This window comes from Calidris pugnax, unplaced genomic scaffold, assembly GCF_001431845.1.
Source record: "Calidris pugnax isolate Ruff unplaced genomic scaffold, ASM143184v1 scaffold13, whole genome shotgun sequence".
In the NCBI taxonomy this organism is placed as follows: Eukaryota; Metazoa; Chordata; class Aves; order Charadriiformes; family Scolopacidae; genus Calidris; species Calidris pugnax.
In genome coordinates this window covers 2,980,618-2,998,163 of record NW_015090810.1, presented here as the reverse complement: position 1 = coordinate 2,998,163, position 17,546 = coordinate 2,980,618, and the positions used below count along the sequence as shown (strand labels likewise).

At 42.8% G+C, this 17,546-nt stretch overlaps 1 long non-coding RNA gene across 3 annotated transcripts in view; it reads right to left on the bottom strand.

Annotated features, from left to right (window-relative positions):
• The window catches only part of LOC106886013, a 100,571-nt gene that overhangs the window by 7,734 nt on the left and 75,291 nt on the right, over nucleotides 1-17,546 (bottom strand). For all 3 annotated transcript variants that reach the window (XR_001411554.1, XR_001411553.1, XR_001411555.1), the window contains 3 exons: nucleotides 16,185-16,317; nucleotides 2,313-2,350; nucleotides 1,639-1,780 (listed from right to left, as the gene is read on the bottom strand). This is a non-coding gene — a long non-coding RNA (uncharacterized LOC106886013). The remainder of the gene's footprint in view (nucleotides 1-1,638; nucleotides 1,781-2,312; nucleotides 2,351-16,184; nucleotides 16,318-17,546) is intronic.

Sequence of the window (17,546 nt, the reverse complement as noted above, 5' to 3'; positions counted from 1 at the left end):
ACACACAGGAGCTAGGGATTTTGCACCACACTGTTAGCCTGCCTGACCCTAGGAGATGGTGTGACCTGACCAGATGGGCAATAAGAGGACAACCTCTTCCCTGGACAGCTGACAGGTCCCTGCTATTTCCGCTCCTTCGCCTTCAAAATATCAATTTACTCCTGCTTCTCATGCTTACTATGTCTTTTTTTCCTTTTTTTCTTCACTTTTTATATAAGCACATCCTTAGCAATTCAAGACAGGTCCAGCTATGGTTAATTTGTCGTGGAGAGAATAATATAAAACAGAGCAGTGCTGGGGAAACAAACAACCCAGTGCAAAGCCTGACCCTAATTGATTGATGAAAGGAAAATTAGGGCTGCCTCAAGAAACGATTTCCATAGCAATGAAAATAGAGAGGAAGCTGTGCCATGAATCACGGGTGACCCAAAGCAGCTCTTTGGCCCCTGAGGTGCCGGCCAGCTTGCCCGGGGCTCCTGCCAGCAGCCGGTGGTGGATGCACCACGTTAGCAAGGGACTGGGAGGGCTCTCCCACTGACCAGACCCTTGGGGCCGGGCATTGCACTGGCTGTGTCCATGGCCAAGCCCAGTTAGGGGCCTGCAAGCTGTACTGCGGGATGGAGATAAGCTTCCAGCCCCCAGCCTGCCTTCCCCCCCAGAAAAAAGGCAGATGCCATGTTTTGTCATTTTTTCTCTTCCCTTTGCATTTCTTTTTAGGTAAGAAACAAGATTGTGCCTCAGCCTAAGTACTGATTGCTATCACTTCAAACAGACTGACTTTCTTTTATTTTCTGTGTAACAGAATCATCCAGGAGACTTCCTAGCAAGAGTTTTTTCCCCTTCAGAAAAAGCTCTGCAGGTGTCGTGGGTAATAGGGGCACACCGGCAATTATTAAGTCTGCATTCTTCATTTTTGATGGCTAAAGTTACTTGCTTCAAAAATGTCTAATGATATGGGGTATATCTAAAATTTTATTTGCTTTATTGGAGATGTCTTAAGGAAGGCTTGATCTCTGGGAAGGAAGCCCACTGCAGGAGTCTCAGGGTGGGAAACTGCAGTCTCCCATGCTTACAGTTGTTTTTGAAAACCTTGGTCATGCATCATGTGTGTGTTTAGCAAATCTGTATGCACCTTTTTTTTTTTCTTCCCCAGGCAAGCCAGAAAAAGCAAACTCAAGTTCCTGGCAGCTAAATCATGAACAAATGTTACTCTTAATTTGGTGTAGTACAAAATTAACAGTTTACATATCATAACATCCCTTAAAGAAAAAACAGCTCAAAGAGCAAAAAAAACCCTAATTCTGGACTTGAACCTTGAAAAAACAAATTAATCCATTTTCATAGATGTCAACTGGGCACATCTTCCCTGAGCTGTGCGTTTACCAAGGCTTAATTCCCACTGTGTGATGGCTTGCTGCTGATGCGAATTCGGCACCTAGATAGGAGGAGCCACCTCTCAGCATATGGTGCTGTAGCTGCCTTCACTTTCAAGCTTTAAACCCAGACCCATTTCAAAGCCAGAATGTATATTGCTGCTTTTGGAGATATTTTTGTTGCCAGCTATGACCACAACTGCACCAGAAGAAAAGAGAGGCAAGGCTGACGTGATTTCCTCCATGCTGCCTTTGCCTGGCTCACCTTTTTCAGCAGTCGTTCCTGAAGTAAGTGGAAAGACCAGTCACTAAACAGTCTCTCTCATAATGAGTGGCTTCTTCGTTATTTTCATTTGGGACTAGAACACTGAAGAACATATAGAAGAAACTGCCTGAAGGATAATAGTCTGAAGAAAGAAAGAGAAAAATACAGTTATGGCACGCAATGCACTAATTGACCTGGAAGACAGATTTGTCTCAAAGCAACATCACATATTTTTATTTGCTTGAACTTATGGAAATAAATCTTTTCAACACGGCTTTTCAGGGCAGACAGAAGTTAGCAGGCTCCGAGGAGCATACATATTTCAGGAATGTGGAAGAAGTTAAAAAGCGTGTTTATCCGTGACACAACTTAAGGGACAAAAGCAAACTGGAAGGAAAGGGAATAACTGGAAATAGAGTGGTGTTGAGGATGAAGCTGGTCATTCCACTGCTTGGCAAAGATTTTGGCATTTTTGCTAGATACCCTTTAAAAAGCATCTGCTTTCTGAGGAAAACTGGAGCTTTCTATTGAAAAGCTACTGAAGTATTGCTATGTTTGGCACATTTTCTGAAATTCAGCTAGTGTAGAAATTAAAATTTGCCAGGGAAGGAAAAAACCCTCTGTTGTTGATGTTGCTGTTGACAAGTTTTAGTAAGAAATCTCTTCTTACCTACCTTCATTGGGGAATGAAAAGCTTGCACTTGATGCAGAGCTAGAGAAAAGACAAACAAGGAAAATGACAAAATTAGACAACTCAAAGCATCCTGATTTGTTTTTTATCTACTCGTTGGTACTTTCTCTTCTTAGCTTCTTGTCTATTTTTTTCCTCCTTGTCAGGGCTCTTCTTTTAGGCTATCACGTTTTTTTTGTACAGAGATCACTACTGAGTTTTCACACAGGTTAGCATTTTGTGGGCTTGACTGGCAGAGGGTTAGGGGTTACAGCTTATGCCAGTCACTGCAGACAGACAGCTAGAAGGAAAGGTCATCTGTGCAACCCTTTGCTATAGTAAACAGCAGGGGAGCCCGAACAAGAAGGCTGAAATATTTGGTGTAAAAAGAAAGTGAGCAGAGCCGTTGCTGGAAAATAGAATTGGACAAAGAACCAGCTGAAAACCATCACAACCAGCCCTCCCGCTGCCTGTCTGAGCAGTTGGACAGGTCCTGGAAAGTGTTGTTGCTGAAGGTTGGTGGTTTTGCTATGTGCTGTTTCTAGCACCACCTTACAGTCTTATGTGCCATCAACCCTGAGGCAAGGCTACATATCTGCAAGATAAACTTGAGCAGTCCTCCTCAGCTTAAATTCAAGCACTTGCTTTATGACCTTAGTAGGTATTGATTGGCAAGGCCCTGGTTCCCCATTCACATCTATTTACAGGGAAGGCAGGATGCACAGATGGAAGTGACATCGTTTCTGGAGAAATCAGGGCTGATAGGGTAAGGACAGGACAGATCTGATATCAGAGTGTCAGCTAGAGACAGGGGCTGATGCCTCTAGGGTGGCATTTTAAATATACTCTTACATGGTTTATTTGCAAAGAATGAACATAATGGTGCTCCAAGAGATGAGGAACTCCACCTGCTCTAGAGATGTAGCTATAGCAACCTCCACACGATTACATTGCTAATCCGCAGGTGTTGAAGAGGCATAGATAGATGCTGTTGAGTAATTCAGCTCCAAATAGATACTTTGATCTGAATAACAGCTTGCATGTATGTCCCAAATATGGATCATTTCCAGTTCTGCAATTCTGCCTTATAAAAGCAAAATTCCCATTCTTTATTTTCTATTGGGAGTCTTAAAACTTGCCTGTGCTATCTAACAAGCTAGAAAGCTCCATTACTTTTGGGTGAGGCGGGAGTCAGGGAAAAGACAACCTTTTCATCGCCAAAAATATCTAAAGTATTTCTTGCATGTTTTATCTGAGTGACTCTTCAACGTGAAGAAAATCAAACAAAAGCGAACACTTGTTCTACTTTCCTGTATACATGACGTACTGATGAATCAATTGCATCTTCACATTAAAGACAGTCTATTTCACTGCAGACACTGGCGACAGTTTCTGAACATGTACCAGATCAGATCATGCTTCATTAGCAGCCTGAACACTGTTGAAAACATCAAGCTAACGTCTGTCCTGCTTTGCTCTCCATGAGGTGTCATTGAACTTGGTGGGGATGCCTGGGATGCAAGTCAAGGCAGAATATGGCTCATCATCAAGCAGCTCCAAAAGAACCTGAACCTTTGATAAGCAAAATCTGCAATTCACTGTTTCAATAAAAGGAAAGGCTTCAACAGCTCCAAGAGAAAAATGACCCTTCATTGTATACCTTGCTAATCTGCTGGAGCACTCCTTTAGGAGGGTAGTTCAGTCACACACTCATCATTTCATGAAAGCTAGTTAAGGACATTTGATGAAGCTTCTGAAGTCTGTATTGTATGCCCCTTTCCTTCTCTCCTTTCCATCCTTTATTTCTTTGCCAACTGAACATCCTACAGCCCAGTCGCTCCCCTCACTTCCTGAAGCAGCCTACACTGCCCTGTCTCCCGCCCTCGCTCCATTTATTTCTTTGCAGGCTGCTGCGTAATCACCTTATTTATTTATCTGAATGACTTTGCTGTATTAAAGAACCACAAGTCAAAACAGAAAAGCCATTTGAAATACCTCTATGCTTGCAAAAATCAGCGGTCAAAGTCAGATGCCTTGCCTTTTGCATGAATTGCACACACGTGACAGTGCAGTGGGTCGTGGTGCAACCACTGTTTTTTCCATGGGACCCTGCCTTGGACCTTGCTCAGGGTGCAGCTCTTCCAGCAGCTCTTCCAGCTCTTCCCGAAATCAGACATTCCTCATTCTGCCCCTAAGCTCCCTGTCCTGCTGCCTGCCTGCTGGTTTTGTTTTCATCCCTGCCTCTGCCACACTGACCTCCCTGTCCACTTCTTGATCTCTTTCTGTCCTAGTTTGAGGTAAAGCAGAACCATTTTTCTTTTCAACAATTTTACTTTTCAGTTAAGCCTCTTCCAATTCTCTGAAATTAACAGCCTATTTTTCAGACAGTGTCAGCTTCTAGCAGATAAGGTCTGATGTTTATAGCGATTACTGAGGAACAGTCTGCAGAGAGGCTCCTGCTTATAATTACTGCTGCAACAACCAAGATCAGCTAACCAAGATGCACCAACTTGGAAGATCAGAAGCAGAAAAGTGCAGAGAGATCACACCTGTGGGGAGGAATGGACAGGACAGGTGACAGAAAACTGACCAACAGGATATTCCATCCCATCTTCATCATGCACAGTATAAAACCTGAGGGATCAAAGGCTCAGCCTCTTTCTTCAATGGCCAACATCCAAGGAGGACTCTCTGTTCGTCTGCCTTTGATTCGTGTATTCCTGAATCTAGTTCCTGAGTTCAGCTCCCATCCGTCGCTGAGTCCAGTCTGAGACTTACCCAGTGCCTGCCAGTGATGGGATCATCATCTTGGGAGCTCGATATTGTTTTGTATATATTGTATGTATTTCATTATTTTCTTATTAACACTATTATCTTTTCTTTTTATTATTTTATTATCAATATTTAGTTTAGTTTCTTTTTCTTTTTTCTCTCTTCCTTTCATTACCTCTCCTCTCCCTTCTCTGAAGGGGAGAGAAGTAAAAGAGAGCATCTGCGGTTCATTCAGCGGCCAGTCCAGCCCAAACCACAACACCTTCATTTCATGACAGCCCCAGCCCCCTTGCACCCACCACCTGGGCCACCAGGAGCCACCAGGCTCCTCCACCTCCTACCCTCTCTGGGACATTTTAGACTCTTTGTCCGTGGCACTTGTGTTTCTTCCTTTGTGTTTCCCATCACTGTGTGGCACCAGCCATGGGGGCAACCCACCCCTCACAGGGCTAGGGGACAGTTGGAGGAGGCAATTAGAGCATCTCTCTTGGCTACCAAGGTGAAGCAGCGCTTTGGCCTTTGATGCCTTGATCTCGGGCAACCAGCAAGCTCAAGCCTTGTGTGTTAAACAGATCGGTCCTGCCTGGTTACCTTCTATCAACCACGCTTCATATGTCAGGTGAAGTCTGAAATCACAAACCCCTTCTCTGTAAGGCCGTAATAATTATAATCCCACCTTCTAATTCTTTATTAATTATATCTTCTCTCAATTTGTCCATTACTTTGCCTGGGATGGCTATCAAGTGAACTGGACTATATTTAACTGTGTGGTTTCATTTTTCCTGGAATTTTTACACAATATTGACATTGACCTTTGAGGATTTACCCATTATCTCATGACTTATTAAAAATTTACACACACAAGCTAAAAATATCCTGCATTGACTCTTGGAGGCCCCTTTTGTGGACCTTCAGATTTCAAAAATGGTTAACCCTACTGCAAGTTGTTCAAGATTTTTCTTAATTAGTAATATGTCAGAAAATACATTATTACAAATAGAGAGCAGAAATAATTGTTGAACAGTTTGGGGTTTTTCTTCATTGATATTAATGAATTGGCTGTCTTCAGCTGCTCGTGAGACTATGACACTGATAGGTTTTCTGCTACTATTTGTAAGTTTTCAAGAAACTCTTTTTCTTAAACAAAGCCTGACCAGCCATGGATGTTTTTTCTGATGTCATTAGTATCCTTTATCAATTTTCTACACTTTATAAACTCTTATTTATATGGATTTTTATTGCCTCCCCCTTTTTCCCATATGTTGCATATTGCTTTTTAATTCATTATTCCTGCCTTCATTCTTCCACTGAAGGAGAATGGGCTTTTCACCAATATTATGCAGCTCCTTTAGTGTGAAGTAATGGCTTTTTGGCCATTTAATATGTTCTTCCTCCTAATAATTTTTTTACACTCAGTTTCACTTGTAACTTCTCTCAGTTTGGGAAACTAGTTCCTTTAAGTACCAAGCTACGCAGTACTTGGAGTTACACAGCTTGTCGGGACAGCAATGGCAGATGTTCCTAGGTGGCCTGTGCTTTCTGCTTTGGCACGGTTTTCCTTGCCACACAGCCCAGTGCCACAGGAGGACACCAGTCTGAAGCCGGACTGGGTCTCTCTCACCTCTCTAAAGGACACCAGTTTGGTTTCACAGGCAGGTACAGTTTATGAAGCAGTTCCCAGGCAGTGGAGATTTGCTGCCTCCAAGATGTCTGCTGTCCCCAGATGGTGGAGAATGTGCCACTCTTACAGCCTGTGTGCTGCCCAAACAGCTTTTATCCACTGCTTTTAACACTGCCTTCGTACCAAGTCTTCCAGGTGGTTTCAGTAGGCCAGTTAGATCTGTTTACTTCCCATCAGTGATTATTTTCAGTTCCTCCTGCTTGCTACCCAAACTCTTCATGTCAGTCTATAAATCCATGGAAAACACGGGCTTTGGTGATGGTTGAGATGGAAGAGGGTCTCTGGCCACAGAGGAGCCCCCGATCCACATAACCACCATGAGAGCCGGAGGCTCAGAGGGAGGAAGAGGCTGGCTCGGAGGTCAGGCAGAGCAGAGTCCAACTGAACTCTCCGTCTTAATCCTCTGCCTCGACTGCAAGACTTATCTTTTCTCCCGAATTGCTTCTGAGCTGTATTGCTCCCAGATGTGCAGAAGTGTTTTTTGTGAGCCCAAATAGCCTCTCAGTTATCTAGTTGAGAGGGAAATGTCATATATTGCTGAAGGAAAACCTTAACTTTCTCCCTGTATGTGCATGTTAGCCCATAGCAGAAATAGTTCCAGCTAGAAAAATATTATTTTGGGAATCAAAATCAGCACTTTTTCTTGTTTGAGTGTGTTATTTTTCACTTTGCTTGGCACTTCAAGTGCAGGGTCATGTGGCAAATCATTACACCAGCAATGTTTATCTCCGTTTGAAGAACTCTGTCAAGAATTGATTTGAAAAAGGTTTGAGTAGTGCCTATTTTTTTTCTTGACAACAGCTCCATTATTCAAAGCCTATTTATGCAAAATCATTTGCTGCTTCATTTTAATTGCAGAAAGAAGACTCCTTTTTTAAAAAAGAAAAAAAAAAAAGAAAAAGGAAAGAAGTCAATATTCTTAAAGAAGGAATAATTGTTTTAAAAATGATAATGTTTAATTGTAGCACCCCCACTCCTGTGGATTCTATCAGAAAACCAGGAGAATACAGTTTAGAGAGATCTTTGGAGAAAGCCTGGGGAAACCTCCCTCTTCAAGTTGGAGCAGTAGCAACCTAGCTCAGGCCAGCCTGTGAACTCACACACTCCCCACAAACATCCACACATTTCTATCTCTGTATGTAAGCACATACATGCCAAAATTCAACTTTTATTGGTCTTCACTATTTTTAGTAGTTTTTAAAACCTTACACAGGTGCCGTATCTTAGAAATACAGATTTTAACACCAGCTGGTTTCACTCTGCTAAGTGTTTTATCTAGAAGATTAGATTACACACCCTAGGGAAGAAAGCGACTTAACCACATTTGTACAGCAGGTAAAGTGCTTTGGGCTCTGCCTTGTGCCATTAAGGCCAATACGAGGAAGCAGCAGGACTTATCTTAATCTTGCTGATCACCTCAATTAACATGGTCCCTATAGTGTCCTCCTTGATATCTAATCCCCACAGCTTCTTGTTCTATTTATTTTGCTCTGGTAATGTTATCAGATCATTGCTAAGGGTACAAAAGTACATATTCAGTAAGCGAGGATGTGGCAGTTATTGAGAGAAGCCACGTGCTTAATTAACATGGAAATCAAGCAATGGACTATTAAGTCTTTCACGTAAGGGGAAGAAATGTACTAGATACAGACCCTAAAAATAAAAAGAAAAAAAAAAAAAGAAGGAGGAAAAGCACACAGGGAAGGGAAGGAGACTAATTATAAACAGAATTCAAAAGCGATGCCATTCATAACAACCTGTCTACTCCTGGCAAACACTTTCATCATTTGGAAATAACTTTTCATACACGGCAACATAAGCAAGAGGCAAAAAAGAGGGGGGGGCTGTCCTCCCACATCTCACACATCCAAGATGTAGTGAAATTATCTCCATACTCATGATACTTTTCCTTATTCACAAGGGTAACCTCTACTCCCAGAGCAGCCCTGGATGCGTTCCTCAATCATGTGAAGACAATTAAAGATGAAGATTCAGATCCAAGGAACTTGATGAAATGATGATCTATATCTTTTAAGCCATTTCTGAAAATGATGCTTAGCATAACAATTGTTGTGGTTAAAAAAAATAATTTAAAAAATCTTCCCTGGGAGAGTGTAAAAGTCAGTTTGGGAGGCTGACAAGCTTCAACTGGCAACAAGTGGTGCTACCAGAAGCAATCCCGTGGCTGAAATTTCTTTCTGCTCTCTGATGTGCCATCTGATGCTCCTGGAAGTTTTTCAGCAAGTGTCCCCAGGTCAGGCTGCTGCCGTGAGAGAGCGCAACCATCAGGGCAAGGACAGCCATGGGTCCTTCCCCGGGGCAGCGGGGAGGCAGGCTTCACTCTTCCTCCCCAGCATGCACCCTGCAACAAAACCTCATCTTGGGCATTGTGTCCCTGTCGGTACAAGCTTTCTTTCCTCTGAAGTCTCATGATGAGAGCCTCTGGGGACTGCTTCATTTTTGGGGGTTTCCTTCTGTTTCCAAACCCCATCCCACCCTACCCCAGCAAGCAACACATGGGATCGCGTTTTGGAGAAGAAGAGTGGAGGGTGAAATGTTCGTTTCAAATCCTGCCTATTTAATCACATGAACCCTTTTTAGCCATTTTATCAGAATCAATCATTTAAATCACCTCACCGCTTACACCTTGCTGTGTACCTGCCATGAAAGAGAGCAGCAGAGGCTCTGATGGTGAATGACTGCTGCAGAGAGTTCTTCCTCTCCTCTCTCCTCTGCCAAGATTTTAAGCAACATACACCTGTTTCCGAGCTAGGAAACCCACTCTGTCTTCTGTATTGCCTTTCCTGACTGACTTCCTGACTTATGTTACAGTGCCAGGTCAGCACCAAAAGGAAATATTTCTGCAGGAGGAAGAGTCTTCTACTAGTGGAGTCGCTAACCTAAGAACATCCCATCCTTATGACTCGCATTGCAAATAGCACCTGATTTGCATTGCTGTGGTTTAAATGTAGATGGCCTAAGATAAGTCAGTGTCAGATGCCTGTAAATATTGATGAGTGCTCCGGGACCTGGTTTGTAACCATTGCTTTCTCTTCTGTCACAACCTGAGAGCTGCATATTAGCAGAGATGTCGATGGAGCTTCTGGGAGGGAGATGCATACCTTTGCTTAGCGGGTGACAGCAAAAGAAAAGAAGAAAGTTAGGGAAGAAAATTTCCAGATGAATAATGAATCGAGCCAGGTTGGAGGCTGATGAATCTTAATTAGAAACCTGACATATCGGCAGCCTCACATCCTCATGCTCCCTGCAATTGAAGAAGTGCTCAGTAGCAGCTGTGTGTCTGTGTGGTCCCTGCCTGTCAGTGCCCATAATGCCGGCAATGGAGCCTCTGGTTGGACCAGGGCAAGCTGCAGCCACCCAGGCTGGGGACAACACTGCTACTTCTCTTGCGCAAATGAAGGTACAGACAATGTTCCAGCAAAAATGATGGGGAAAGATGGCTTTGTAGCCACCACACCTCCCCTCCAGAGATTATCAGGTGTTCTGGCGAATTGTATTCATCTTGTCTATTGTGAATAGATCTTGTCACTTCTTTCTACTTTTATTTTTTCCTAATAGGAGTTTCAACAGTCCTATCTGAGATGCCTTAGTGAAGTGCCTGAAGTCACAAGGAAGGGAGCGAGAACATCAACCTGCATCTGATCTCTCCTGCAGAGAGTTGTCATCAGTCATCTTGTCTGAACTAGGAGGTGAGGGACAGCATGACCCAAAGGGCAGCCTCAGAAGCAGGAGGCAGGTGAGGTTCTCCCAGACTGTGCTGTGAGAGGGTCATGTCCTTGGGCCTCAGTTTCTCCAACTCTAAAATGAGAAAAACACTTATTGCTCCAATTTATTTCATGTTTTAGAGGAAAAGTACTCCGTAAGTGCTACAGTTTATTATTCTAATGTGACTGTAAAATCATGATGTCTTTATTGCAAAATGATCTTTAAAACATGAGGCATTAGGATGGTGACTGAAATCATTAGTATCAAATTGTTCTGCTTTTGCCCTGTCACATTGATACTTCAAAGCAAAATTGTCTTGTGGGCGTTTATAAGATTTTATGAGGATAACTTGTCTTTTCAAACCTTGTTCAGGAGAGAGGGCAAAAAAGCCCCCAGATGTTTTCTTAATGAAATAGGACTAGGGTTTCTGACTGTTTTACTCTGAGGCTGTCCTTTAATATTTAAATTCCAAACCCACTAACAATCAATGTGATGAATGATCAACATGATGAAAATGAGCCTCCAATTGTTCAGAAGTGATGCAGGCAGACCTCCCTGTACCTCAGTCCCATCCAAGGCTGTTGAGCTCACCAATACATTGAGGGGGGGTGGCCATGGTGCCCCATACCTCCCTCTGCCTGCAGAAGGAAAGCTGAGGTGTCTCTACTCACTAGCAGGAGTGCCTTCTGGCAGGGACCATGTTTCCCTGCTGTCTTTGGGCGCTTGACACTTAGCACGGGGAAGCCACATCCATGATGCAGCTCTCTCGGGTGTGACCTCAGCAGAAATACAGAATAAACAAGATGGCATTGTATATTGCGCAGCTGCTGGGCTTGTAAAGTATCTGGTTCCCTGGAACTCTGTCTTACAGGTTATATTCCAACCAGGTTAACAAGGGTTTGCGTCTTTGTCCTCCCCTTCCATCTTCTTTCAGCTGGGGTCCCTGAAAAATTGCAACCCAAAGAGACTGCACAAAGCTGGCAGAGGAATCCAAGTAGGACTGTTTTGAGGTCTCCAAACTATAGGGGACCAAACTATATAACCCATAGGCAAATCTGGGGAACATAGCAAGCCACTAGGAGGGGAAGAGACAAGTACTCCTGCCTTTACGTCTTCCTAGGGTTTCCACGAGTTCATCTCAGGCTCTACAATCAGATTTCAAAAGTACATATGGGTGACTTCAGTTTTTGAGAACTTTGTTTCTTTAGGGTTTCAGGGAAGTCCCTTTTTGCTGTAGTGTGGTGCATAGGTCTGTGATAGACAGCAACACTGGCAAATTTATGTACATAATGTCACAAGTGAAGTCCAATGAAGGAAAGACCAATACTATGGCTCTGATGTAGCAACTCAGTATGACTACTATCTAGTTTTATGGGAAACCAGTTCATTAGCATTTAAATTGATTCTTAAATATTTTCCTAGAAATTCACAGCAATGTAAGCCTTAAATCCTGGATTGGTAATGTTGTGATTTTTATGTCTAATTTTAGATTTAATTTTTGGTCCGATAGATTGTGATTATATGGCCAGGCAATTTCAGAGAGCTGCTTTAAAATGCACAGATTTGTGTTTTGCTTTTAATGAGTAAAAGAAAGGAAAGAAAAAAGGAAGTAGGCATTACCCCATGTCCCTGTGTAAAACTAATGACAAATCCTGAAATTCTTGGACATAAACCCCTCATGCATTTGCAACATAACTTGCAAATTAAAAGCCTAGACAGAAGATACAGTTTTTAAGCTGTGTATGTGATACAACATATAAATCAAAAGGAACTGAACAATCCTGTGAGTTGAATGGCATAGGCATCAGTCAGTGAATACCTATATTGTCCCACACTTGGCGTAAAATACAGGTGAAAAGGTTTGGATGGCTTCCACTCAGCCTCTGTCCGCACCTGATGGGATTTGGCCATCACGATGCTCTGTTTGACAGCACTTGCCCGACCAGTGCCTCCAGCTGGGAGGGAGCAGTGGTGGTGGTTTGAAGGAGGCAAGTCATACTCACAATATGTTGACATTGATAGTGTGTGGATGTAAGTGATGCCTCTTGCCTGTCTCAGCTGTATACTTCAGGCCATTAATTTTATCTGCTAAACTTTACCACCCACCCTAGAAGCATTAAAAAAAAAGTTTCATATGGGTACAAAAAGGCAAAACTCACCATAGGGCAAACTTGTGTGGCTTTTCAGTGACCTTTTGATTGGGAGCATATTTTTTCTCCATTTATTTGATACTGTTAATTAATGTCACCCCGTGTCAGTCCTTGTGAGTTTTGTGGTTGCCACAGGTGTCTTTTTTCCAGCTGTGGTTTCCATGGCTGAGTGCTCTGGTGCCACTTACCTCAGTCACGACCGAACTGGGAAATTCTTCAGAGACTGACAAGTTAACAAACGGACACTTTAGCAATATTGCATTGCTCATCTGCTTGAATCTGTATTTTAATTAGCTTGAGGAAGATATAAAGGCTGCTTTTTCAGGTATGTTACTACAAGACCCTGGGGGAAAGAAAGAAACACTTTAAGGGAAGGAAGTGCTTGTGCTATTACAGCCACAGAAGGTTGACTTCACTCAGGCCTGACCTGTTGACAAGTGCTGATAATGTTGTATATGAAACACTCCTTTGCAGGCTTCTTCAGGAGCTCTGATGTGGGAACCATTTTAGATGATGAAGTACCACAACACTGACAATTGCACATCTTCTATATTGCATTAAAAATGAAAAAAGGTGCTTGAAAACATTCTTGTTGAGTATTAGTCAGTGAAGACATGAGTGGCATGAGAGAGGCTAGGTCAAGCTCTATGTGTTTCTTATCCATTTAACAAGCATTGCTGTAGGGAATCTAAGGGTAGAGAGAAATTACTGTCACAGAATTTTATTTCATTGAACTAAATCTTCAATACAAAGGGTGTGACCGCAATTTCTCTTTAACAATAAAAGTTTGATTATGAACTGAATGTCACCAGTTCAGCAGAGTGCCTTTCACTAAGTGCTAAATTCACTTCTTTGCCAGGAACATATTTCTGTTCATTAAAACATTAGGCTACTTACACCAGTTTTTGTAGTGTATCAAAGGGGACACTATGCAGCTGAAAGACTCACATTTCCTCTCCCACACTTCTTTTGCAGGACTCACTGTACTTGTAAAAATCACAGTTAAAAAACTCAGAAAGTTATGTGAAAAGATGAGGTTAAATCAGAAGCTTACAAGCAAATCCTTTTGATGCGATTTGAATTCAAGGTTGCATCCATGTGTTCCAGATTGTTCAAATCAATCCATGACTCTGAACCTTTGAAAAAGAGCTGATCCCAATGGGATTGTGAACTTTGAATCTTTGACTACCTATATGGTTTCTTTTAAAAGATAATGCATTTATTTCCATGAACCTAGCCCAAATTCAGTACAATCAACAGGAACCACACCACTGATTTCAGTGGATTTTGAAACAAAACCTTTCACGTTACCAAAAAACCTGCCTAAAACAAAAAAACAACCCCACCACAACAACAAAAAAAAGTATATCAAATTAATGATGGGTTGTTCTGGCTCCAAAGAGCAGAAAGTGGCTTCAGTTTTATGCTCACACTGCCACCTTATTCCCTAGCCCATCTGTTTTGTGCATCTTGTGGAATGTCATCGTTCTTAAATTCTTTTTTATAGGTCTACCATAGCAATAAAGTAAACCAAAACACCTGCAAATGCAGGTGCATATGCAAGGTGCATAGCTCTAACACCATCATTCTGGGTGCTATGGTCAGGGTTTCACACAGACTGGTACAGGGACCAAGAGGAGAGCTCCCTGCCTGGTTTTAACCGGGGTTGGATTAGGCACTTCACTTTGACTACACCTTTGAGAAATGGTTCCCAAAATTGGGCAGCTGAGCTCTTTCAGTGCCAAAGTTTCCCTCATCCAGCGATGTCTGACATGATTGCTTGAAAGATGCTTCCCTTTCTCACAGCCCAGGGAGAGGGCTGAGAAACAACTAAATGTCTCAGAAAAAAAACCTTGCAGAGGTGCTTTGTACATCCCAACCTAAGATGAAGCAGATCCCTTGCTGAATATAGCCAGAATGATTTGACCATGAAAGGACTGTTACTATCTACATAAATGATCTTGCTAATATCTTTTCTCTCAGTGACTACATCCTTTTATATCTTATATAGCTGGTGTACCAAATGCATAAACCTTTTCTCTTGATAGCCCATTAGGTATGCTTTTGAGGTACAACCTCAGTAATGACTTCCTTGCAACATAATTGTATTTTAATTACACATTTAAGGCCAAATTCTTTCCTGGTCTATCCCAACTAAAACTCTTTGAAACCTTATTAATTTTAATTAAGTAGAAGTTGGTGCAAAATTTCTAGCTGCTGAATTTTGCATTAAAAATTTTAAATTCATTTAAACATGGATTTAATTTCCATAAGCACTTCAATTAGTAGTGTGCTTCCTCATTTAGTTTTTCAGGGCAATAACATGAAATATATGGAACATAAAGTCCTTTCCAACAGATGATATTAGGACATTGCCCACCTTTAAATGCTTCCAATTTGCCACAGCTGCCTAAGGGATGCTTGCTACGCCCTAACAGAACTTCTTTCTTACTAATACAAGTAGAGGTGGTGCTCCATAAAGGATAGCAGAAATTGCTTTTGCGTTCCTTTAGTCAAGTATTTCTGTGTGCTCAGTTCCTGAGGAGGGAGGGCCAGGCACAGGATCTATGTGGGAAGCCTTCGGAGATGGCATCAGGAAGCATACAGCAAGAGGGTGACCTGCAGCTGGAGATAAATTGTCCCTTTATAAGAGGTAGGACCAAGCTTATGTCATCAGCCAGTGTGGTACGTGTGTCACTGCAGCAGCTTCACTAATGAACTGCCCCATCGCCCAGGCAAAGACAGACAGCCTGGAAACAGAGCAGGCTAGCTGCCAGAAGGGACTCGGGTCACTGCGAGCTCAAAAAGCTAGTTTTAAGTCTCCATGTGAACACACATTCAGCAGAGGGAAGAATTCAATCAATACATGGAGTTGTCCGTGAAAGACACTGCGAAAACATGGAAGTAAAACTTTTTACTGTCTCACTGAGCAAGGAGGACAAGAAATGACCTAAGAGAGATTATTTTCAAAATAATACTTGGAACAATTGAACCACTGAGAAAATTATTTGAAGACTTGACCTGGACAGAACAAGACTGTAGAGGGACACAGTAATTGTGTTCAAAACCGAGAACAAAAATAAGGGGCAATAGAGCCTTATGTTTCAGATATAAGATCTCTGACACTATGCGTATCTTTGGAGACATTATGGTACCCCTAATTACAAACAGTGTTGCTTGTGGGATTCCAGCCTGCAGGTGAAATTATTGAGAGAAACGAATCCAGCCCTGGAGAAATTAGGTAGCATCACAAAGAAGTCACTGCTGAGTGCTCAGACAACTGTAACACATGTCACTGGGACCCCAAAGCTCTTAGGTGAGGAGAGGGTACTGCCCAGTGATGTCTCTGGCAATACAGCGAGCAGGACATGCTGTGCAGATGTCTGTCTGCAAAACCTTTACAGCCCAGAAGGGAGGGTCTGGCAATCGCTACAACCTGCTGCCCGTGATAAGCCCTGCAGGACGTGCCTGTCCTAACTCCAAGGGGTTTTCTTAAATAGCCACTCAGTAGTTCCAGCAAAGATCTGACATCATTCATCCAACATACACTGGACACATGGGGGACAGGCTTGCCTGAGCAGAGCCATAGAGCATATCCTCTGGCCAAGCATGAGTGCCCACAGCAAACCATGTCAGACAGGGAAAACAGCAAGTTGGCAGGGAGGCAGCATACTTGACCCCTGGAAAAAAACAAAACAAAACAAAACAAAACACTGTATGGGTCTGTTTGCTTTAATAACAGAAACATGTACAGTCACCGCAGCTCGTTACCCCAACTTCACAGAGACTGACCACCTCAGAGCAGCGTTCTAGTTTCTGGGAGACATAGGTGTGAAGGGACTGAAGGTGCAATTCTGATTTGGGGCAAAACAATGGTGAAATGTGATTTGAGGCTGAATAATGGAATGAAAAGTCTGCCTAACAGGAATTCCTGGGAGGGGAGTTAAAATAGCAGGAGACAGAGCTGGATCTGAATAAGACAGAAGACAGATTACAGTCATCTTGGACAGGATACACTGCATAAAAGAGTGTGCAACAAAAAGTCAGAGCTTGATGTGAATTTTAGGGGTACATCTGCAAAGAGGAAAGCCAGATCATGTGCATGTCTGTCTGACCCTTCTAAAGGCTCTCCAGTTTCAGTCCAAACACAGCAAGGATGTATTACTCCTGGCCCTGGAGGGTTGGGGCAGCCTCTTACCAACCCTGCACCAGCCTCACAGGAATCCTTAATGCCAAAATCACCAGTACTGTCATTTCTAAAGTAGTATAGACAGATACAGGCCACAGGATGAATGAAAATTATTCAGAGGTTGAAAAGTCTGAGGAAACCCTGGAGATGTTTGTTAGAAGCCATATCATTTGCTGTTATAACCCACGGCACTGGGCAGATATTACAAACCTTGTCGTGTGAAAGCACCTGAGCAGCTGATACTACCCTCAAGACCAAGAGGAGAATGTTACGAGGAGATTATGCTGGGAAGACCTTGAACAGACAGGGAACTGTTATTTGAGACCTCCTATCTGACATTGTACAGCACCCATAACACCAGATCACCACAGCCTTGAAAAATCAGTACTCTTCCTCATGAGGGGGCGGCCAGCTGCAGCCCAACCAGGAGAGAACACCATCTACACAATGGATGCTACCGGCAGGGCAAAGCCAAAACTGAAAGATTTACCAACACAAAACAAGAGTTGCTGATCAGTCAGGAAAGAACTGGATGTTGAAATAGCACAGGTTGTCCCAGGGGCTCTCCTGAATTACAGGCTGTGAACAATTACATAGGTATATTCTGTTAATGCTTGTTTCATGTTAATGTTTGTTGCTTGGGTAATGAAGAAGTGAGGAAAGGCAGCCATAGGATGCTCTGGCACAAGGCAGCTGGAGGTGCCTCTTTGGGATTGCAGA